The 25,658-nt window shown below is 37.3% G+C and overlaps 1 long non-coding RNA gene across 1 annotated transcript in view; it reads right to left on the reverse strand.

Moving 5' to 3' along the window:
- Positions 1-266: 266 nt before the first annotated feature.
- The window catches only part of LOC116597899, a 43,863-nt gene continuing 18,471 nt past the window's right edge, over positions 267-25,658 (reverse strand). The window contains exons 2-3 of the long non-coding RNA XR_004288843.1: positions 3,628-3,695; positions 267-977 (exon numbers count right to left, since the gene is read on the reverse strand). This is a non-coding gene — a long non-coding RNA (uncharacterized LOC116597899). The remainder of the gene's footprint in view (positions 978-3,627; positions 3,696-25,658) is intronic.

Raw genomic sequence — 25,658 nt, forward strand, 5'->3', positions numbered from 1 at the left:
ATAATAAGCAATATATAAGAACATTAAGACAGCCTTTAAAATTTTAAACATGAGCAAAATTAAATTATAACTTTCTAAGGGAAAATAAAAACTAGAAAACACGATTGTAAAATGTCAAATTAAAAACTCTAATGAAAGTACTGAACAATTATTTGAAGTTTATTAGATTATTTTTACTTTCAAATTTGTTTAATGTTTATACAAACAAGAAAAGTAATATAACTATATATACAAAATCACATTTTGCATATATTTTTATTTTCCTCTTTAACTTTCCTCATTAACTTTCCTCTCTGAATGTATGTATAACTTATTTATAATATCTGATCAATTTCATATGCGCCAAGAAACTCTTCTATTAAAGACCACATTATACTCTTTATTTTCAAATGCTGCTGGGAGACGGACAGAATTCCATACTGTACTATACATACCTTAGATCTATCACTCTCATCTATCACTCTGCATTTCATATCAAATTGATTTTGACACATCACATTTGAATAAAACAGTGGTAGAACATGCATACTCATTTACACCTCAATATTAATTGTTACACTTTTTATGCACTAAATAAATGTACATAATTGGTAAAATGCAAGGGAATTAAGTCAAATAAGCCAAATATTCATTGCAAAAAAAAAAAAAGTACTTCCCTATCTAATGCATTATATATTAACACATACATATAGTAAAGTATATGCCAAATATAGGTATAGAAAGATTTTACATCTCTGTGTAAAATCACTTAAACAAATATTCTCCATAACCTACTAAAACAGAATAAACTTTCATTGAGATTAGGTGGGCATTCTGAAAATAAATTTGTCTCTATTCTAAGATTGAAAGAATTGATTTCCTACTTCAAGCCCATTAGTGAGGAGGTCAGAACTTGGGCACTTTGTAGAGTTCATGCAGCCCCAGGCCTTAGCAGCAAGATTCCCTTTGGGGTCAATGACTTCTAACTATTTGAAAACCTACAAGAAGGGGTAAAGAAGTAGAAGATTATAGTTAATCAAGTGGCTTTCAGTATAATCCCTTCCAAAAAAAAACTGTCACTGTAGACCTTTTATCTTTTTGTTCATCAAAATCAAGTTTCCCCTGGGATGCCTGGGTGGCTCAGTGCGTTAAGTCTCTACCTTCAGCACAGGTCATGATCTCAGGGTACTGGGATCGAGCCCCACATCAGGCTCTCTGCTCAGCGGGGAGACTGCTTCCCCCTCTCTGCCTGCCTCTCTGCCGACTTGTGATCTCTCTCTCTCTGTGTCAAATAAATAAATAAAATCTTCAAAAATAAAAACAATCAAGTTTCCCCAAAGAATGTTGTTTAAAAAAAAGCAGGGGTGAAAGGACTAGTTGGTCACGAGTTTTCCCAACACTATCAAATCACAGCAGAAATGACTTAAACAATTAGGATATGGTTTACACAATTAGCATAAAAGTGGATGTAAATAGAAATTTGAAATATCTTAGAAACATACTACATACCACAGTATTTATACCATGGTGAAAAACCTTTAATGTGGCAATAGGATTGGAGCCAAATAACTACAGAACAGAAAAAAAAAAAAAATTGCAAGCTGATCTTCCTTAAGGGAAAGTAGTTTGTGTGTGCATAAAGGTGTTAAAGATCTTAATTTAAAGTCAAATGCTAAGGTCCCACCCAGTTGGAGGTCAAAGGACCTCAATCAATGAGAATAGTTTTGTTTTTAAGAAATAAATGAAACTGGCCCCTGACCTTACCAATGACCATGAACCAACACACACTTTTTTTTTTCTTTTTTACTTAAGACAAAGCTCCCAGATCTTCCTTTAGAGCTATTCACTGTTTCCGCAATCCTAGAACTGTGTTTCTAAACCTGGCCACTGTTGACATTTTGACCCAGGTAATTCTTTGCTGTGAAAGTCTGGCCAGTGCACTGTAAGAGGTTTAGTAACCTGACCTCACTGGCTGCCAGTAGCATCTCTCTGTAAATTGTGACAATTAAAAATATCACCATATATCGCCAAATATCCCCTAAGGGAAAATTGTCCCTGTTGAGATCCGCTTTTCTAAAGAGAAGGGAATAACCTTTGTTAAAGGCAGGCTCACTGAAGAAAGCAAGAAGTGACAGCTAACAGCCTTACAGGCAGGGAAAAGATTGAGAAATGAGACACAACACTCACAACTTGTTGCAGAGCGATCTGGAGTCTTTTAGTATAAGGACTCCAATCACTACACTAAATATGAACATCACCACAATAAATATGAAGAGCAATTATTTTATTCTGCATTAACATAGAGATGTCCTACTGTGAGAGCATCCCTAAGTTAGTGCTGAATAAGACAAATTATGTTCACTATGCTGATACCAAGTCATTAAGAAATTGTTAGAGTTTCTGCAGTGCACCTCATCAAAGAAAATAGAAAAATATTAATACATTTAAGGAAGATATCTTACAAAAGATTGAACTTTTCAAGATTCAAACTAATAAATATTTATTAGGAAAAAAAATGCTTCTGCATAGATATATATCTTAGATTTTCCAGACAATTTTCATTTAGAATATTTCCTTTTATTTGCAGCTGCTCCTTAATTGATGGTTCAGGAAGAAAAAAAAAAAAAAGACATCACCTTAAAAGGTATTCCTGGCAAACTCCATTTCTATTACCGTGTAGCCTTGTCTGACTCACAGGTTTTGCCAGAGATAAATGCCGCCAGCCCCTTCCAGATTAGGTATTCCCATGAAAATGTTAGAAAGAGGTGTGTATTTGACTGAGAACTGGCCAGTTTCCAAAGCCCAAGTCAGAGAAATCTGTATTATCTGGATTCTCCAGAGAAGCAAAGGAGGTAAGAGATGAAATGGCAATGTATAAGTCAAAGTCTTATTTTGCAAGACGTTTTAGAATTTGACATACCCATGGGAGTAAACAACTAAATGAACAAGCCCAATTCTAAAGTTTGAACGACAATTTGAAAGTGGATCACAAGAGTTAGAAAAGAGCTAGGACAGGTATCAATCCTTTCATCATGGTGTTCTGGAGACCTCACTTCTCCCTGAGGCCATGGAGAAAGGATTAGCATAAAGGGACTCCAGAAAGAGCAGCAGAAGGGATTGGAAGGAAGTCAATCATTACATTCTCCATTCAGTTTTACCTTAAGTGTTAAAATCAATCAGCAAACATTCATAGAAACAAAGCTCGGTTTGGAACCCAGCTCAATTACTAATAGTTATGCAATTCTTGGCAAGTTAGTTAACTTCTCTTATCTTTAGTTCTCATAGATGACATAAATATACAGACTAAGTAAAACCCTAATGAAATGAGCATTCACATTTGTTCACCCTCCTGGTGACTGGCTGCTAGTTTTCACTCAGTTTGCTATCCCAAATGAAGATGGGCCCAGTAGTGTTGGGATTTCACAAGTAATTGCTTGCAATCATTCTGGACTCTCTCAAGTCAGTGCATTGCCCCTTGTTCACAGTGTATGTCTCAGTGTCTTAGGTTTTGTGCTTCTTTTGTGACAGAAAAGACCAATTTAAAAATACCATTTTTCATTATCTTGGTAATGATACAACCCTGTATTTCCTGTGTTTCAAGTATCTGAATGTACTTTTGATATTATAGCAATGTTTTATAATACCTACCTTATAGGGCAAAGCAAGGCAGGTCTAGGCTCTGTGGATGTTGAGGCTTATACCGTTTAGAGGACCTTCTTAAAGATAAAAAAATTTTACATATTTACACAAAATTAGGTATGAAAGAGAATGTTTCTTTAGAATCTGAAAGAGAACCATACATTTTTTATTAAGCAATTTAAAACGTCTTTCTGTGGAAGGAAACTTTGTCAGTGAACAGCCCTGAAAACTTAAATTTCATTGGCTTCACAAGACATCTACCTCAGGAGCTGGATGAGAATTAAAGAAGGTCATGAACAGAAATACACAATACCTGGTATTAAGAAATTTTCATCAGCAAATGTTAACATTAGTATTTTTATTACTGTCAAAGCAGTCAATAATGATTATCAAGCAGCTAGTACCAAGTGACACTTGAGGATGTGAGAGGTTTGGGGGGGGCTGTCGGTGATGGATTATAGTCTTCCCACATCTTCTTCTTTGTCTTCTACCTGTGAGAGCTGCCTTCTGCACCCTGGCATGCAATCAGAAGAGATGTCATATGCAGAAGCATCAGTAAATAGAGGCATCCCAGCCCTACTGACCTACCAGTCAACCTTGTGAAATCAGATGTCAAAGCTATGCGGGGTTAAAAAGATAAGAAACTGACAATAGCACAACTTCATAGGGACAATAGCCACAAATATAAATAGCCACAAATTATAATACAACCTACCTGGTAAAATATACATATAAAGAGTTATGGAATTACCAACAAAATGAAAGTAGGGAATTAATTTTGTCCAATAGCATTACAGAAGGCTCCTTGTAATGTGAATTTGAATAAAATTCTAGACAGGAGGAATGATATGCAAAGGGAGGTGAATAGGAACAAGCATGAGCCAAGTGAAACAATTAGTACCCTGAACTTAGGTAGGGTGACAGGAGATGGAACTTCAGAGGCAGTTTGGACTGGAGTTTTCTGCCATGTTAAGGTGTATGGTCTGAGGGGAATGGGAGCTATTCAAGCACTGAGTTGTTGGTTTTTTTGTTTGTTTATTTGTTATACTTATTTTTTTTTATTTCTTTTCAGTGTTCCAGAATTCATTGTTTATGCACCACACCCAGCGCTCCACGCAATATGTGCCCTCCATAATACCCACCACCAGGCTCATCCTAAACTTTAGGAGATCAGCCTTAGGGAAGTTGTGCAAAAGTCACTTATAGGGGGGTAAAATCTACTGTGAGGGAAAGTGCCCTGTGTACAGTTGCACAGGCTGTGCACTGGACAACTCCATGGGAATATCATTCTTATAGACTATAGCAAGAACAACTCCCTTTGAGTTTCACATCACGGGCAAGGATGGTAACCCAGATGAGAGATCATGAAGAACCTAAGCAAGCCAACAATATGAAAAGAATGAAGAGCAGATACCAGCACCAAGAAATATTTCTGAGAGGTCATTAGCAAGCATGGAATACCATACTTTTCTCAGATGGTTTAAAGAAATACAGTTGAGCTTGGGGGCAAACTTGAAATCACAAGCCAGTGAAATTTTTAGCCCATTTCGGAAAAGAATCCTTCCTTCTTAGGACTTTGGATTGACCAACCATCATTAAGGCTAAATAAATATCAGAATTAAACACTGTAGCAAATGAGAAGCTGGAAGTTCGGGCTGTTTCACATTGAATGCTCAGGATACTTGTGAGCACTTCCCCACCCAGACACTTCTTGTTTGGAAAAACAAAAACAAGACAAAATAAACAGACGAACAAAAACATCATTTGTTTCCATTTAGAGAGAGTTCAAGAAAATAGCATTTGTCTTATTTTTCTCACCAGTTTCATTTACTACGGATTTATGGAATTCATGTTCACATTACCTTTAGGGCCCAAAGAAATCCACAAACATAATAGAATGCCAAAACACAGAAGGAAAGTATCAAGTGTCTGTGGAAAACCATTCTGCCTATTTAGTTAAAACCAGTCTTCACCTCCTTCCTCTCAATCTATTTCTAGTCACCAGTTACCTGGACTAAACTTGAACTGCAAACAAAGCCCCCAAGCAATAATATGTCACTGACTTGAGATTTTCTTGTGACATTCATATCAAAATGGAATTCTCTTGTCTTTAGCTATATCACCCAGACTCAAAATAAGACTAATCTGTTTATCTCTAATCCCCAGCAAGTTCATGGTTCATTGTCTGTCATCTCTTCCTTATCAGATCAATTATCAACAACCAGAAAAGAGTGTCAACTGCTTGAAAACATTGGTCTTTTTAACCTCCCTATCTTATAGCCTTTATTTTCCTATCATCACAAGGCTCTATGATATTCGAAAGACCCAACAGAGGTTGCCATGTCTATTGTAATCTCCTGGGAGCTTTTCGGAGATACAGGACCTCAGGCTTTCCCCAACACCTACAGAATCAGAATGTACATTTCTACGAGACCCCAGATGCCTCTCGTGCATGGTAGGGTCCAATCTGCTTTGTGGTAAACGAATCTCTCCAGGTTCAAGGCTGATGCATTGCTTTAGCAAAATCACCATAAGCACACATAACTAATAGAGTGCACAAGTTTTCCAAACAGAAATAATTTGGCCACAGGACGGTTCAAATAAAAGGAGAAAAAGATGAGACAGACACTCAGAAAAGGAAAAAAAGACCACCAGGAACATGGGAAAATGCAGGCTCCAATTAGAAGCACTGAAGTTTCCAAGTTTTGAGGCTGATTCCAATAATTCAACTCTTAAAGACTGCCCACAAAATACAAAGAATTTGGTTCCTTCTCCTCATTTGCATAAGTAAATACCTTCCAATGAGGGCAATATTCATCTCGTATCATATTTTAAGATGATTATAGCCAATCTCAGGTGGTTAAAGTCATTTAGCCTTCAGCCCTGTACCTTATACCCCACCTGAGGCATACTGAGCTCCTTGGAAATGGGCTGCCTATTGTGCCTTACTGCTTAATTATTATATTAACATACTGAAGCTTCCTTTGAATTAGCTCTACTCTGTGAGTGTGTTTATTCTATAGAAAAGCCCTTCAGTGATTTGCAATGAAGGTAATTTTTCTTGTCAGCTTACTTCAAAAATCCAATAAGTATAAATCCAGTGCAATTTGAGTTTTGCCAACATTTTGCTTCCATTTCATTCTGTTTTGTTTCCTTCACATCTTTTTTTTTTTTTTCTTTTTTTCCCCAAACCCTAAGTGCAAAGCTTCATTCTCTGAATGCAAAGCAGGCTGCAACCTTTCTCAGAACACACAGTACTGTTCTGCTGCTCTGGCTTCTGTGATACTGGGCGCCTTTGCCCACAGTCGGCATAATCCAGGTTGCCTGGTAAGAGTGCCTCTTAGAGCGCACTCTGAACTTTGGCCCACTCGGTAGAGATCTGCTCATCCACTAACTGAAAACTGACAAACGTTCATATCTGTAAGTATTAAGCAAGTGAATAAAAGCTTTTGGGGAGCATTGTGTATATAAAACTGTCATTCCCAAACTCATAGTCAACTTTATACCTGCTCCCTAAACTTAAACCTGTGGGGTACTGGCAAGAATATCTTAGAAAAAGAGAAAGAGAGAGACAGAGAGAGAGAGAGAAATGGAGTGTTCTGTATCAGGGCAATCCACGTTAACATGCCCTTCTCTGGTGAGGGCCCTTACAAGTATTAAGTCCTGTTTCTAATTATTTTAGCCACGCCCCCACAACGCATCCTCCTCTTTAAAAGTTTAGCATATGGTAAAGACTAAAGTTAAAGAATAAATGTTGATTTTATTTGAGCTACATGCTTACCCTCATGATTTTTTTTATTGTTTAAGATTCAGGGGGAAGAACCATCCTCCCACAGGCTGTACATGAAGCCAGACAGGAATCCATTTTTTATTTTTTTTCTAAATTTATTTGACAGAGAGAAATCACAAGTAGGCAGAGAGGCAGGCAGAGAGAGAGGAAGGAAAGCAGGCTCCCTGCTGAGCAGAGAGCCGGATGCGGGGCTCGATCCCAGGACCCTGAGATAATGACCTGAGCCGGAAGCAAAGGCCTTAACCCACTGAGCCACCCAGGTAACCCCAGGAATCCATTTTTATTCATCTTGGTAGCCTCCTCCCCCCAGGTACTGGGACAAGAGATTGGTACCCAGTTTTGTGCTCCAAGCTGCTGAATTGTGAACCTACCACCAACTTTGCATCAAGATGCTCCGGTTTCTTTTTAGCTGTATCTGACAGGAGAACAGCAACAAGGAAAAAGGAAAAAAGAAAAACAACAATAGCAAAAATCTCCACCACCAAAGAAAGGAGGTATTGCAGTTCCTTCATCTACATCTGCCACCCAAATAAAATGCTTCATGATTGTTCTTTCCTACACTGTAAAATGTTTCCAGAAATTTCTCACTGTAAAAATGCCTTATAAATGAACTATGATCTTTTTAAGATCACTTATGTGTAGCTTTTTTCTTTTTTTTTTCAGTACTTTATCTCGTTTCCTTCTCATTATAAAGTCGGCCCAGCACCTCACCCACATGGGACAGGGCTTCAGATCCACAATGTCATTTTTATGGCAAAGGGTTACTGTCAAGTCAACAAAACAACTTTGGTAATGCAAGATCTCAGGGGAGAAGGCAGAAGACAAATGAGCGGTGGCTTCAGAACCACCGCGTAACCTCATTTTAATCACCAGTGTTCACCCCTCCGTGTGCCAGGCTGATAGGTTGGTGAGCAGACTCAGAATAGGTCAGCTCCCACCAAGTTCCCATCAAGCGGTGGCAGCTAGAGATATGGTGGTGGACTTTGGTGGTTACCAACACAGGCTTTGAACTCAGACAAGACTGTGGTCCCTGGGTTATCTTGTGTGGCACTAAAAACCAAACACAAAGGGAGACTGAGAACAGAATCCTCGGGGAGGGTTATTTCAATAAAAGGCAATGAGAGTGGTAACAGGCATCAGGGAAAAAGGAAAAATCAGCAGCAGGATTCATCACCAACCTTCATCTTCAAACTTCAGGTTTCAATACTCAGTTAACTATTTTTTTATTCCTATTTCAACGATGCAACTGAATAATAATTGAATGCTTACTTTCTGTTAGGCATTAAGGTCTCTTAGCTGCACGCAGCCTGACTGGGAACACAAGTCAACTTTAGTAACATAACTACTGCAACAGTGATGCAGAATTTGGCAGAGATAATATGCATAGAACGTAAAACACATGAAGATGCAGCATATCTGACTCTAAAGGAAGGTGACATTCAAGGTGGGCCTTCGAGCAGAGGAAGAGTTTGCCAAGCAGCCAAGGAAGGAAAAGGATTTGATTGGAAAAACTAAACACAGGCCTGAGAAAGGTGAGGGGTTAGCGCCCCAACCCCTACATGGTTCCAGGGTCAAGTGTGATTAATTCATGCTTAAACTTATATAGCTACATGTGGCTGGTGGCTATCATGTTGGACAGCACAGGCCTTAGACTAACATTTACACTGTCACTTTGTTTTGGTATCGCCCTAAAACAGGATTTTATTGTTTTAAAGCGATCGTGGGACAAATAAAGAGCTCTTGAGTCTAATTACTTGAATTCAAATTTAGTCTCTTCTTTTACACGTGATTTGACCTTGGGAACTGTGCTTCCCTACTCTTTGCCTTGGTTTCCCCAACTGGCAAAATAAAAGAACTTACCCCTATAGGATTGTGGAAAGGATTAGTGCCTGACATACAATATTTGTGATAAATGTTGGCCATAATTATGATTTGTGAACCTACAGTCTCTAATACCATGCTACTGTTTGTGAATATGTACAGTCTCCAAGATCAGGTGTTACTTCATTTAATGTGAATAAATACGTGAAATGAATCTTCACAATCCTGTAACAAAGAATAATGTAGTCAGTATAACTAGTACATTTCCTACATGGTAGCTTCACAAGAAGATTTTTCTTTGAAAATAGACAAGCCATTAGCTGGAACATCTTTTTCTTCCTCCAGTTTCACATCAGTTTTTCAGGGTTTTTTTTTTCAATATTTCAGTCACAACTTTGATGATCATTATCATGAAAAAGACCAACAGAGTGGCATTAACTGTGTGTGTAAAGTTTGCGAGTGTTCATTTGAAGCTATTGTTACTTGAAAGATGAGAATAATATGGCCTCATTCCTAAGGCAAATAAATGTTTCTCTACCTGTGAGTATGAAGATATTTTATTTGCACAGGCTACACCATAAACTGTATTAGTCTGCTCTGGGGGAATAAGCGTAGTTTAGTTGCTAGCATTAAAAGTAAAGCAGTCTTTTCATTTAATATAGACTGAGATAAATTCAGATTAAGTATATATTGTGTAAATAAAAATGGTTATAACATTTATTATAAGAACAGCACACAGGACTGTGACTTTTCCGCACCTCTATCATCACACACACAGGAGATTTTAAATCGGTGACGCAATTGAACATGATACAGCATATTCGAGTTATACATCTTCCTTTTCAGAATATGTTATTGATCTACTCTCACTATAGTTTATTTTCTTCCTCAGGGGAAACGAAAAACTTCCTTCTCAATTTGTTCGAAGTTTTTATGACTACCATAGCTTTGTCTGACTTTAATATAACATAATATATTCTAACACATCAATCCAGTGTCTAGCCCATCTCTGTTCTAAATATCACTCCTCCTCATAATATGATTCAATTTAAGAAATCTTTCCAAAGATCGATCTAAATAAATAACAGGTAGCTTTCAGGCAAACAGATGAATTTGCATTACTTTATATTCATCATAAATTTTTCACTTAATTACCAAGGTATCTTGTTCAGAAATACAAAAACAACATTATAAATTAATTGACACTGTCCCTGCTGACGTTTTTAGAACTTCTGTGGAATGTAAAGCCACTGTAAAAAAGTAAAAACAGCCTGCAGAGCCCAACCAGAGGACACACAATATTGAAATAAAAAAGTCTGCAAACATGTCATAGCATTATTTGTGGAATACATTTTGAGATTCAAAGATTTTGTCACTGATAGGTGGTACCCTATTTATTTTCAAATTCAAGGTCAAACCCCCCCTCCCTTCTTTCTTTTGTTATGTATAATACAAACAGACAAAAACCCATATTCTCTTCAAAGCAATTAAAGGAGACTTACTTTCCTTTCATTGCAGAATAATAAAATTGTAATATTACTAAAACCTAGCAACATATTTTCAAAAATCCAGGAGGTAATTGACATGAAATAAATGTACTCTCATTATATAAATCCTACAAAAGCCAGCATTCAATATCAAAAATTTAGGTCCATTTAATATTAACTAAAAGCAAAGGTAACACATTTTTATTTAACTATTTGTGAGTCTACAAAAAGTCTCTTTTCTTAAAGTATTACTTCCAAATAATTGATATAATTGATAACATATAATGTTCCTCAGTGGAAGTAACGTAGCCTCAAAGGAAATATTTCTGAGCATAAATCTAAAATAGCAGGGTGTCTTAATTTTATTAAATTTAGCCATAGTATTTTGTGAAAAAATGAACTTTTATATAATTCCTTCAGAACATGTGATATAAGTACCAAATTAGTTCCCTAAACTTAATGCTAAAACTCATTTTAAAATGTATAAATTCTTCAGTATATATTACTTAGGTTTTTGTCAAATCACTTTAATTATGTATGATATCATTATTTAAAAAATCAAACTTTTTCATTATTAGACATTAAAGTGTCTGCTAATTCTTTTACTGAAATCTCTGCTAAAGCAAGTTGTTTTTATTCTTGGTGAACTAACAACAGCCTGAAGGAATTAGTACTAAGAAGAAAAAGTCAAGAAAAACAAAAATATTTTGTTTGACCAAGTAAAAAGCACCAAAAGTGGTTTGGTTTAAATGATGTACTAATTCGTAAACTAGGTCTAATTCTGTCTGATTTAAACAGCTGGGATTTTTTTTTTTTCCCTGAGTAGCTGAAGAATCAACTTAAACCCCTCTAATGCATGCATCATATCCTCAACATGTCTTTTTTGGCAATACTAATGAATTATTATAAAAGGAATATAGGAAAATAAAATGTTAGTTGCACCAAAAAAAAAAAAAAAGAAAAAAAAAGAATTATAACATGGGTGCTTTGTATAACATGTGTCCATGCACTGGAAGTGAGTATATGGACAACATTCCAATGAAACTAAGAAGCAAATTGTAATCTCTTTTCTGAGTTGAGGACTGAAACCCCTGGTCCCACTCTTGATTGACACATGTGAACCTGCTGACACACGAAAGAGTCAATTTGTAGATTTCTCAACTGCAGTTTGTGGTAGTTGACCCAAATGACCACTGGTTGGTCATCATGCTGACCGTTTCTGAACCACCTTCCCTAGGCATATATAGAATGAAAAAAAAATAGAATAAATGGCTAACTCACTTAATTAACACACTTCCAGAGTTTTCTCAGAAGTCACTCTGCTATGCTGTCAGAAATATCAAAAGTAGGGGCACCTGGGTGGCTCAGTGGGTTAAAGCCTCTACCTTTGGCTCCGGTCATGATCCCAGGGTCCTGGGATCGAGCCCCGCATCAGGCTCTCTGCTCTATGTGTATGTGTCTGCTTCCCTTCCTCTCTCTCTGTCTGCCTCTCTGACTACTTGTGATCTCTGTCTGTCAAATAAATAAAATCTTTAAAAAAAAAAAAAAAAAAAAAAATATATATATATATATATATATATATATATATGCACATACACATACCATTAGAAGCAGGAGTATATAATATAGGGTATTTCATATTTCATACTATCTTCTGCTTTAATGTAGCTGAGCTTCGGCCTAGCTCATCTGTCAATATGAGATTTCTGGTTTAATGACAAAGGACAACCAACCACTCCCACAAACTGAATGACATTCTACTGCCTAACCGGGAACCTCTGCTACTCAGAAATATCCCCCATTCATCTCTGCTATACTGCCTATAAAAGTCCCACCGTGGCTGTTCCGTCTCGTCTGTCTCAAATCTTCAAACCTCTTCAATTCACTTCATTCTCCTTACACTGACTCTAGTCTTCCTTTCTTGAGAATAAGCCCATATGACGTGTGCTTTAAATTCCATTTCCTCCTCCTCAAAACTCGAATACAATGTCATCTTTTCTCTCTGGCCTCCATGTCTCCAGTTTTAAGGGGAAAAGCACAGAATATTTCCCAAAATTCAGTTCTGTCTCTTGTGCTTTTTATCCATCTCATCCCACATCTTCAGTCCTTCTTCAATCATTCATTCATCCAATTAGTTGCTTACTAGGTCAGTGAAGAAATATGTACTAGGTATCTATGGAGTATAGCAGTTTGAAGCCAGAGGTGGGCTCGTTTTGTTATTGTTGTGTTGTGTTTTGTTTAGGATTTTATTTATTTATTTGAAAGAGAGAGAGAGAACAAGCAGAGGGAGAGAGACAAGCAGACTCCCTGTTCAGTAGGCAGTCTGACATGAGGCTTGATCCCAGGACCCCTGAGATCATGACCTGAGCTGAAGTCAGATACTTAACAGACTGAGCCACCCAGGTGCCCCCAGAGGTGAGTCCTAATACCTCTTCTATCATTTTCCAGCTACACTAGTGCAGGCAAGTTTCTTAATCTCTGACATTCAGTTTGCTCAGCTATAAAATGAGTAATAACTTTATCATGTACTAGTATGAAGATGAAATGAGAAATAGAACATTAAACAATTTAATACTATGCTTAGCACATAATAATCTTTGTGGCAAGCAAAATGCTAGTTTCTGTGGGCTTACAGTTGACATCCTTGAGGATGACTTTATATATATACATATATATATATATATGTCTATGTGTCTGTGTATGTATGAATATATATACACATACATAACATACAAATAAAACCTCCTCAGAGTTAGTAGGGCAATATAATATATTGGGTTAGTAGGGCAATATAATATGGAATACATTAGTAGAATAGACATGTGACATAACTGACACAATTGAAAAGTAGTATTTATCCCTATTTGAAGAGTGTACACAGGCAAATTCAGAGGAATAAATTTTTTTTTAAAGATTTTATTTATTTATTCGACAGACAGAGATCACAAGTAGGCAGAGAGGCAGGCAAAGAGAGAGGAGGAAGCAGGCTCCCTCCTGAGCAGAGAGCCCGATATGGGGCTTGATCCCAGGACCCTGGCTGGGATCATGACCTGAGCCGAAGGCAGAGGCTTTAAACCACTGAGCCACTCAGGCGCCCCAGAGGAATAAATTTTAAATTATAATTAGTAAAGATCTAAGCTGAGAGGCCAAATACAAGTAAATTACCAAAGTTTTCTGTTTGTAGTGTTTCTATATTATTTAATGTCTACTTAGAGTTAAAAAAAATATTTTATTTATAATTACTAGAAAAATATAAAACACATAGGGAAAAAATTGATGTGAAAAACATGAGGCCTATATAAAGAAAACAATCCAATTTGGCCAAAGGATATAGAAAGTTTGCAATAAGTTGAAAGATTGTCCCCTTTCCTGGGCATTAGAATAGCTAGAATATCCTGAAGTCAGAACAAAATCCCAATGTGATTTGTTTTGTACTAAAAAAAATTTCAGAAATGTATCTGAAAGGATAAATAACATGGGAATGACATTGGAAATTTGAAAAACGCAGACATATGATGGGAAACATTTCCTAATAGATATTAAGAGATATTTTAGAAGTATGATAATTAAAATAACATGGAACTATCCCCCAAATCAGCAGACGGGAAATGGAATAGAATAGATATCTCAGGACCAAATCATAATTCATATGCAAACATATAGGATACAGGAAAAGACCCAATCCATCAGTGGAAAAAATATAATAATTAACTTCAGTATCTGAGAATTTTTGAACTAAATTATATATTTATCTCATCAGTAAAACTGACCACAAAATGTTTTTTTAATTCTTACATCAGCTATCTCATATCAAATAGCATGAAAGACAAGAAATAAGATGTGAAAATATTTTATGCCTATCAATTGTGGTCCTAGAATGTGAATCTTTCACATTAATGCAAATTAATAAGCAAAACCTAAAACCAAATTATAGGAACAATCAAGTAACAAAAAGAATACAAAGTGCTAATAAGTGTGCGAAAAACAATATATAATCTTACTTACCATAAAAGAAAATGAACTGTAAGTTACCCTCTCTGCCTATCAAAATTAGAAAGAAATAGAAGTAATGCAAGATTCCATGTTTGTTGTAGTAAATTCAAACTAACACACTATTGTTTAGAGAGTAAATCGGTACATGTACCATTTTATTTGTTCATTCATCTATCCATTCAACAAATATTTTGTGAGCACTTACTCTTTATAAGGAACTATTTTTAGTGTTGGACATTTTGTTTTGTTTGGTTTGCTTTTGCTTTATTTTTGTTTTGTTTTTTAGTGTTGGAAAGTTTTTAAGTGTTTCCTTACTCTATTGTAGGGATTACATCTATTGAGTCAACCCGACAGAGATAAGCAATATGAGCAGAAGTGTACCTGTAAAAGATATTTATTAAGATTTTAATACAAAAATTTTAGACACACCAAAAGCCAACAATAAAAAAAGATTACATGAATGTTGATATCTCCATATAATTGCCTGAGTACTCCTTAGGCAAAGCCAACATTTTTTTAAATGTTAAGGGCTTCAAGGGTGATTGATGGAAGTAAAAGTTACATATAGTACAATCACAACTTTGTGATACAACAAAGATGAAGGGGTTGTCACTGGATAGCAAAGTATAGGTTGGTTTTGTTTTCTTTTGTATCCTTTTTCTATTGCTTAGACTAAGCATGTACTAGTTTAAACATTAAAAGAAATAAGATTCATTTTTAATTTAATCAAATAATAAGGAAAGAAGATATTATCTTCATCTAAAAATATGAGAGGACCTCAAAGGCACCTTTCAGAATTTGCTCTATCACTATCTCTTTTCTCTTGCATTTTTATCTTTCCTTGGACTACAAGTGAGCTTGGATCTCTTCTATTTAAAAATTACGTCCTCCTATTTCTTTGAGCTAGACTTTATCTTCCCCACCTGTTATTACTATCAAATTTCTTGAAAAAGCAGTCAGTATTTCTTTTCTCACTTTGTTGCCACCCATATATCCTTTTAAAAATGGGTTCCCACACCAATATATTTATTGACCCAACTCTGTCTCAGATCACTGGTAAGTCTATTCCAAGTTCAGTTTTCTCCATCTTTGCTGTAGTTCTCCATCTGTCTACATTGTTTGATTTTGGTCTTCTTCTGATAGTCTTCTCGTCAATACTTCATTGTTTATTTCTTTCTCTTCCCACTTTTTTTTTAAGATTATTTATTTATTTACTTGAGAGAGAGATATCACAAGCAGGCAGAGAGGCAGGCAGAGAGAGAGGGGGAAGCAGGCTCCCTGCTGAGCAGAGAGCCTGATGCGGGGCTTGATCCCAGGACCCTGAGACCATGAACTGAGCCAAAAGCAGAGGCTTAACCCAGGCGCCCCTCTTCCCACTCTTTAAATAGATGCTTTTCTCCATATTTCATCCTGAACCTTGTCTCTTCTCACTTTTTTTTTACTCTTTTTCTCAAGAGTATTATCCAGTTTCACATATTCAGTTATCACGCCCACGCGTATAACCCATAAATCTCATTTTCAATTTTCCCCTGAACCGTGTCTCCCCTTCTTCTCAGCTGTGTGCTACAGGTTGCTACCTGGATGTTCTTCAAATATCTCAAGCTCAACACATCTAATATCAATATACTCACCCTGCCCTTAAAATGTATTTCTAGACATGGCTTCTCTATTTCTATTTACTTTCTCACAATTTTATGTATACCAAATTCAAAATCTCAGACTACATCTTTGTCTTGTTCCTTTCCACCCAATTAGTTGTCCAAGGCATACTGATTTTTTTTTTTGGGGGGGGGGGCTTGTTTTTTAAATAGCTTTTCATTTCTTTTTTATTCTTTTCAACTCTGATTTAATTACTCTTACCTTAGTGTAACTGGTTTTCTTCCATAGGCATAATACCCTGGTCATTAGTCTTAACTTCTCCCACACTCTCCTGCCGCACAACATGTGGCCAAATTTATCTTCCGACAGTACCACTGTGATTTTATCAGAACCTACTGAAATGCCTTCCAACTGTCTCTTGAAGTAAATGTTCTTTACCTTGGCATTCAAGAATCTTTTCAACCCAGCCCTCACCTTCTTTTTTTCTTCACTACTGTACAGATTTCCTTCTAACATGCACCACTTTCTATGTATAAATTGCCCTTTCTGAAACCAGTAACCCCTGTCCTAGAAGACCAGCACAATAAAACCATAATAGCACAGTCCATCCCCACTGGCTCCTTAATTTAATCACTCTTTTGGCAACTACTGACTTCAATTTGCTACTATTCATGAAGATGCCTTTCTTCTAAGCTATACTGTAAAGTCCTTGAAGACAAAAATTGTATTAAATTTGCTTAAAATACACCATAATACCTGAACAGTGTCTTGCAAATAGCAAACACTCAAATACTGAAGTACAAATTCATGCATTTACAAGCAGCAAATTAACATTTCCTGGTCATTCCTGTACTCGTGTATTTCTGTTAGCAATACGGTTTGTTGGTCTCCTCTGTAAATCCTTAGGAAAAAGAATCCTACCTAGCCCAGATAATCCATTTTTTAAGTCATAGAAACCATCTATACAAAAAGCATTTTTAGCAGGTGTTACATTTCTTACCCATTGTTTTTGTTTTGTTTTGTTTTTTTAAAAAAAGAGGATACTGTTACATTATGATTTGTCAGGGATTATTCCATAATTAAATCTTGATTATTAGGGTGACCATTAGGGTTAAAGCTAATTCTTGATCCAATTAAATCTTTGCAGGAAATCAAAGGTGAATGCACAAGTTCTTAAAAATTGGCCTAATTAGGTACCGCAGTGGTATATGAATCAGGTACCTCTTATTTGGCAGGTTTCTGAAGGGAAAAAAAAAACATTGAATGACCAGTCATCTCCCTGAGCGCCTCTCTTATTTTAATAGCTATTACTCTCAAACCATGCTCATCTCCCCTGAGATACTAGTTGGATTCCTTTCTTGAATAAGTCTTTCAAAAATTAAAGATAAATACAAGGCTCAGAATACCAACAACATCTCTCTCTCTGAGACATTTCTTATATATTAGACCAAAATGGGATGACCTTAGAGCCCATCTTGCTCGGATCAGGTGAAGCTTTCCCTGGGTAAATCTGTTACACAAGACCGTTCCCTCAGCCCTAAGCCAAAAGAAACAAGAGTAAAAGCACAGTAATATGGTAATATCATTCCAAGATCCCAAATGTATCTGTAAAACGTCAGCTGGAAGTTGGTTTAACCTCTCTCGTATTGTCATGTGACCCCCGACGTGGTACCTTCCCTTTATAAGTGAATAGAGCGATTACCATTACCCGTGGAAGCCGGAGTTCCCCAGTGACTCGGAAGAGTCTTGAGAAGGGATAAAGTTTCATAGCTTATTGCAATTCCTCCAGCACTGAAATCTCCTGGAGCCGAAACTCATTCAGAAATGATGAGGCATTTGAAGCTGCCTGAAATAAGGGCTCTCTACTAAACTGCCTGGCTAGTCCATATCCCACCTGAGAAAATGATGAAAAATCACATTCAGAGAAAAAGAAAAAAAGAAACCCATCTCTACAATGGAGTAGAGACAGTGGTTGTCAAGCTGACTTTGATTCAGGCTTGTTGAACTCTTTGGATTCCTAATAGCCCATCTGCACTGGAGGTTTTAAATGCTGCACTGATCTTTTAATTTCTCCCATCTGATTCCTGTGATGACTCCTGTACTCTGGGTAATTAGCGAACTGAGCAAACAAATCGCCACCCTTCCAATACCCGGGTGAATGCACTGTGACAGGTTTGTCAGCCCTTCTAGAAAGCCTCCCCACCATAGTGCCCTGTCACTATGGTATCTCTCCCCTGGCAGTTCCCCGCTTTGCAGAGTAGTGGGGGGAGAAAGTTAACATGTGGGGACTTAACTGAGGCTAACCCAGAATTTGGCTGTCATCCCACAAGAAGCAAAGCAGGAACAACAGGACCCCTTTGCATTCCCAAAATACTTGTTGCCACGTCTGAACAGATTTTCAAGTGCCATTGTGATCATTGGCTCCTGAGCCTCCTTCCCACTGGCTTCATCGGTTACACGCCACATGTATTTTAAAATGGAGCATCCTTTGATCAGGCTGGTGGTAGTAGTGTTCTGTGCAGCACACTTACAGTGACAGGACAAGCTGGTGGTAGTAGTGTTCTGTGCAGCACACTTACAGTGACAGGACAAGCTGTCTGAGCGGGGGGAGACTCTCAGAAGAGCCTGTGTGTTGGGGTGGGGAGCTGAGCTACACCCAAGGAGAGAGACGTGTAGCTACAACGACGGAAAAGAGAAGAAAATAGGGACATCTGCAGAAGAGGGAAATGGGCAACTGACTTACACAAAAAGGATAAATGAGAGAACTAAACTTCTCGAAGAAGATTTAACAAGCAATTCAGTCGCCCAGGTGGGGCAGGATGGCAGAAGAAGTCTAAGGAAACTACTTACTCTCTGAGACTGTATCTGAGTGCTTGTGTGGAGAGCAGCCCTGCTCTGAAGCGAGGTGCTTTTATGTTAGTTTGCCCACTGGAGGTAAGAAAGAAAAGGCAGCAACCGGAAATGGATGTTTAAGGCGACTCCTGAGCCCACGTAGGAAGCAGCCGTCCCTTTGTGGCTGTCCTGCTGCCTTCTCCTGGCGACCCTCTGTGGGCACTGTCATTGTGGAAACTAGCAACAAACTGCCTCCAAGAAAAGAGAAACATTTTAAAAGAAACACAGAGATCTGGTGGGGTTTTTTTGTTTCTCGTGTGTGTGTGTGTGTGTGTGTGTGTGTGTGTGTGTGTGTGTGTGTTTTAAGAGCAAAAATGCAAAGGACAAAATAAATGGGTGAGAGAAGCACATTCAACTTTTTCAGAACTGTGAAATGAAGGGCAGGGGGAGAGAACACAGGAGAGAGAAAGGGAGGAAGAGCTCTAGAGAAAGAGGAGAGCCTACTAAAGAAGCCAACCCCCCTGTACAGACAGCCTGACGCCAGATGGCTTCTTCTAATAAATATTCAACCTTAACTCTGTTCCCATGTAACTTTGTTGTAAAGCTGCCAGCACACCCACACAGATCTGGCCCAGCAAAATGATTACAGTAGTACAAACAAAATAGTGCAATAGAGGAAACAGACAGACAGGGTCCTGTCCACAGACAGGCAGGGCTGGAAGATGGGAGCTGATGGACCTTTAGATTTAATGCTTCGGAACTCCTAATAAGTAGCATGGAAGGGGAGGGGACGTCAGAGGAAGAGAAGAAACATTTAACTCATCTTCTCCCTGCTTCGGGTTTCAGCACTGAAACATATATGTTTTCTTTAGAGATTACATATGTGATACTGTAACTCGAATATTCTTTCCCAATATAACCTCTACATTTAGAGTAATAATAACTTCACTAAAGTCCTTCCCTTTTTCTTTTAATTGCTGCAATATATAGGATTTTGTACTTTAAGAGTTGCCAGTTGGATTAAAAATAGATGATTCACCATAATTTTAACTTTATAAAACTTAGAAGCAATTCTCTATTAGTGTCGACTTCTTCCCTCCCTACTGCTCCTCCCCTCTAGTTATTTTGTATTTAAATTCTATTTAAATATATAGACACCTCTTGATTCTTCAGGGAGGGGCATTCAGTGTGCATTCCAATGTTTCTTTGGGAGATCATTTGAAAATATTGATGCCAGAAGACAAGGCCATTTAACCAAATAATGCCAACATTCAGCCTAAAGAAATGGTGATATAGTGAAATATTATTTTAGAGATGTATATTTTGGCATACAGTAAAATGTGATGTTGGATAAAACTAAAAGAGAACTATATCAAGCTTTTTCAATTTCAGTTTTCCAATGATATATATGAACTTCTTCTAGTTAGAAATGGACTAAACCAACATAGTAATAAAATATGGCAACTTGGAACAAATCATCTAAAATGGTTGGTATAAAAATGAGTTTCTAACTATATTTTACTTTCTATTTATTGAACTGATATCTAAAATTGTCCAGGAACAAAAAAAATCTCTAAAAGTGTTCACTATAAGCGAAGGTGAACACTTACCTAAGATCAAGAATATATTTCATAAGTTTCTTTGAAAACACTGCAAATGGAGACGTAAGAAAAACCAACAACACAAAAATTTAAACACTTAAAAGAGCTAGATAAGTTTCGTTAAGTGCATACTGTTGTTTTGACAATTTGAGAATCTGCACAGATTTTACATTTTATTACACTGACATCAAAAGCTGTATTGATAGGAAAGGACCATGTTTCTAACAAAGAGAGACAGATAAAAATTAGCATTTATCTTCTGGTGATATTGAGCTTTCTAAGGGTAAGTCATAGTTTTTCCCCCCTTCCTGCAGAGAACTGTCTCAGGGAACTGAAAACGCATTAGAAGGTTAAGCCTTCCCGATTAAGGACATGATGGAGAGAAAGCCTTGAAAAGATGTGTACAAATTGCACACATGAAATACAAACAATACAAATATACCCATATACAAAATATGCAGTTGTGCATTCAAAAGAGGTAATGGCATGCAATAATAGGAAATTATTTGAACATCTGTTTGCACATTAATCTGCATATTTTTGCACATGCAATCACCCATTTGCATCAGCATATTTTGCATGTCGCATGCACACGTTAGACACCTGTTATTGGAAACCGGGTCCATAATATGCTGCTAATTCCCTTAAATATAATTCCACTTTTATGAGATTTTTCATAGGCTCTGAAAGATAGTACTTTTTTAAGTGGCCAGTACACACAGGAACACAACAGTAGAAAATGCATGCACTTCTTTCTCATCTATGCATAGGCAGTAGACTTCGGTGTTCAGAGAGAAAACCAAATCAGCAGGTAAAGAAAGCAAGATAACATGGCAGAGGTGAAAGATGACACAATCCAGTTTCTCCCTTCTGAGAGAAAAATGATCAACCTCTGAGGCATGAACTGTGCCAAGCACCATGTTTACCTAGCACATAGTACACAGTCAATAAATATTTGCCGATTCCTTGGTTAATAAAGGAATGCATAATTTAATTTAAATGTCACATTCAATTAATGATTTCTGAGGTACAATGATATATCAGACTCTATTCTGACTGCTTTTGCAGGCCTATCTCATTTAATCCATATGGAAATAACCTTTGAGCAAATACTGAAAGACTGAGCTAAAAAGACTGGGTTCTGTTATTAACTAGAAATGTGATCTTGGACTACTTTCTTTCCTAACTGATTTTGTAAAATGGGAGACTGGGTTGAGTCGGCAAATATGCGGTACATATGGTGCTACCAGCCCCCTCTTCAACCATGGTAGACATAAAAAATAAAATAAAAATAAAAATCCATGCCGGCACATTTTCCCACTGAGAATGGACTTAGCCATAAATTCTTTCTTAACGCAGCACTCCAGGCAACCACCACCAACTGATCAAATCTGGCACCCAAGATGAATCTATTTTCTATCCCTGGACTATATTATCTCTAAAGGCCCCTTCCATAAATGGAATCAAGAACTCTTATAGAACACTAAAATCCCATGTTTTTAAGGAAACTATCCTAACTACTTGCTTGTTTTCTAATTACAATGTATTGAATATGCTCTAAGACTCGTGGACCAAACACTGGCTCTGTGTGGAATTCCACCACAATGATATGCTAAATGGATTTCACCCATAAAATACGCGAAAGCAAAATAATGTTCGATCTCTTTCCCTCTCTTGGATTATCCATAAAGTACTTTCTTCCAGGCAGTTATGCAAAGCGTATCAGGAAAGCAGCATGCAGCAACAGTACAGTGTAGCACAGCACAACCCTTCAGGATGGAAGAGAGACAGCAGCCGTGGTCCCAGCTTCTGCCAGACAGAGCGTTGGTGGTGTGACAGAAAGCACAGAAACCTGGAGGCACGTTAAAAGGACATACTCAGACTACTCCAGTGATATGGAAAGATGGGAAACAAATGCAGCTCTCTGGGGGGATGGGTTTTGAGAAGAGTCCTGGGAAATCCTTCAGTGATAAGCACTGCAAACAGCTGAAATGAATCCATCAAAAGTATATCCTGAGTGTTTGCTCTGTGTCCAGCACTGTGCTATATTCTTAGAGAAGAACAATAAAAGACTATAACATAGTGCCTGCTTTTGGAGAAATTGTCTTCTAGTTGGAAGAAATAAAACTTATAGATAACATTATAAAACTGCTTATAAGCCAAGGATACTTTTTTTTTTTTCCCAACCACATCTATACCCATATGGACAACATTTCAATCAACTATATCACTTTGAATGGCAAGGCTCCAAGAATTCCCAGAGTCTTTTTTATGAGGGAGCAAAATGCCCCCTGCTGTGATCTTACCTCTTGGGCCATTTTCCTAGCTATTTACTCTGTCATGCCTCTTCATTTCACCATGGTGGTAGCATGTTCTTTTCCCCTGCGTATCACATATAAGTCTTGCTCCTAGAACTGTCATTCAAATTTCCCTCAAGGAATTACCTTTCTCCCACTCCCAGTCTTTGAGGATAGGGCCGGGCTGAAGTCCACACCCCAGTGCTAAGGAGGGGCACACAATCCCAGATGGAGAATCACAGTGAGTCCTAGCATTTGTTACGACTACAGTGAAAGAGAACTACCACGCATGACTGCACTAGCTGGTGGCCACAGTTAGAAACTGACAGTAGACCCCTAAAAGGAAGGGGGGCTGAGAGATGGAAACAGACAAATCCATAGTGGCATAGTATGAGCACTGCTATACCGCAATGTTTGATTCTAGCTATGTTCATGGACTTCTTGATTTTCCAAACGATTAGACTCTTCCTTCCCATCCACTACCCAGCTCAAATCATTGTAAATTGGATTTCAATCACAATCAATCAAAACAACTTGGTAAATTCAGGGGCGCCTGGGTGGCTCAGTAGGTTAAAGCCTCTGCCTTGGGCTCAGGTCACGATCTCGGGGTCCTGGGATCGAGTCCCGCATCGGGCTCTCTACTCGGCGGGGAGCCTGCTTCCTCCTCTCTCTGCCTTTCTCTCTGCCTACTTCTGATCTGTCTCTGTCAAAGGAATAAATAAAAATTTAAGAAAAAAAAAAAAACTTGGTAAATTCGATCCACATCACTAGCATGCACTGAGGCTATCAGTTAGTCCCATTATCAAAATATATGCAAAACAAATTTAAGTCACTTTCCCAAATCCCATAATGAAGGTCAACAAAACAATTACAAAAAGTAATTTAAAAAGAAAATAAGTTGAAGCACCGCGTTATTATAAACTATTTTCTATAACTATTTTCTTACTCTTGTGGGGACTGATAACCAGGTCCCATTTCTCTTCACATTGCGCAAGACCCTCCTAGATATACCCTTCTGGGAAATATTAGGAAATAAGATCACCACCACGATTGCCCTTCACTGTACTCTTCACTTGAATTAGGATTCTCTCAAGTTGCTGGTACAGATCTTTTATGAAAACAGAGTATCTAATTATTGGGAAGAATTATCAGAATTTCAAGAAGCTCACTTTAGGTCTATTTACAGAACCATTAGTGTTAATTCTCAATTTAGAGCCTCTTCTCCTCCCACTTATTTCCCCTATGAGTCCAGCCAGCTCTCACTGGGTTGCTCAGAGAGAAAGGTCTAAAAAAGACAAATTTCATCTCAGAATTTAGAGTAACACCTAAGGACAACAGACGATGGTCACTCCCAGGTCATCCCAGGATCCTGGCAAGGACACTAAGGTATTTTTGCCTGACTCCAGGAAGTACTTTATGCAATGGAATTATCTAGCTGGTACAAATAAGTAATAGAGAAACAGCCAAGATGAGGAGGGGTCAAGTTTCTCCACATAATATCAGAGTAAATCCATAATAACTGCCTAACTGAACCACCAAGTCGTTAGCTCATTGCCTAACCTAAGAAGTTACCCTGCTGTTTTAATGAAAGTTAGCTGTGGGAATATCTCCATCACAGCATCCCTACTACTGGTATTACTTTTAAACTAAGCATTTGTTCTTTTTAGTCTACTTCCTGTTTAGAAATCGCTTCTATTTTGAGTGGTATGTTTACTTTTTCACCTTTTTGTAAGAACTGCATTTTATTAGCTCGAATTCAAATACAGCTAAATGAGGAAAACCCAATAAAGGGACTTAAATTTTTTTTCAGCCAATAAATTTCCTGTGAAATGCCAAGTTTGTGGCTGTGCCTGCAGTCATTTTAGTTATAAGACACATAGTAGGAAACAGTTTTGGGGTTTTCAGCCGTTCATTTATAAATTGAATAAGATAGATGTGTTCATTCATATGAAGTAATGTAATTTTTCTTGGGAAAGTTTAATATTATACAAATCCATTAGCATATTTACAAATTAATCTTCCCTTAGGAAAAAAAAAGATTGAAGATTTACAGAAGGAAGGGCTTTATTACTTTTAAAACTGCATTTTTAAAGAAAATAAAAGAAAAAGCAGGAAAATTATATTGAACTATAAATGCTTTTTTATGACTAACAGTTTTGTAACACCAAAATTTATGAAAGGAGAGGAGAATAGCATATAACGTAAAAAGCATTTTCAAGGAGTCCACAGAAATTGCAACTCCTATATCACCAATTGCAAACTCCTATAAAATTAAGCTTGTTTATGTGAATGCAAGCTAAATGGCATTAAATTCATTAGACACTTAAAGCTATTATTGTGAATTTCTCCTGAATTTTTTTTGTTTGTCTAAAATCTCTAGCTATTTGTTCTAATGTTCTGCAAGGAGGGATTTTTCAACCTTCACAATGCCAGTGACAGTAACGAAAACCTACGTTCCTTGAGTTTCTTCCTCAAACTTTCAGTAACTTGTTAATGTTGAGCAAGTATCTGACAACGTAATGCATTCCTAACAATCCACTGTCATAAAATAGACTTTCCTGCAGAGAAAAACTTAGAGTATAGGGTAAAGGAAGTCTCGATTTACACACAAATTCCTGAC

This window comes from Mustela erminea, chromosome 8, assembly GCF_009829155.1.
Source record: "Mustela erminea isolate mMusErm1 chromosome 8, mMusErm1.Pri, whole genome shotgun sequence".
Taxonomy (NCBI): Eukaryota; Metazoa; Chordata; class Mammalia; order Carnivora; family Mustelidae; genus Mustela; species Mustela erminea.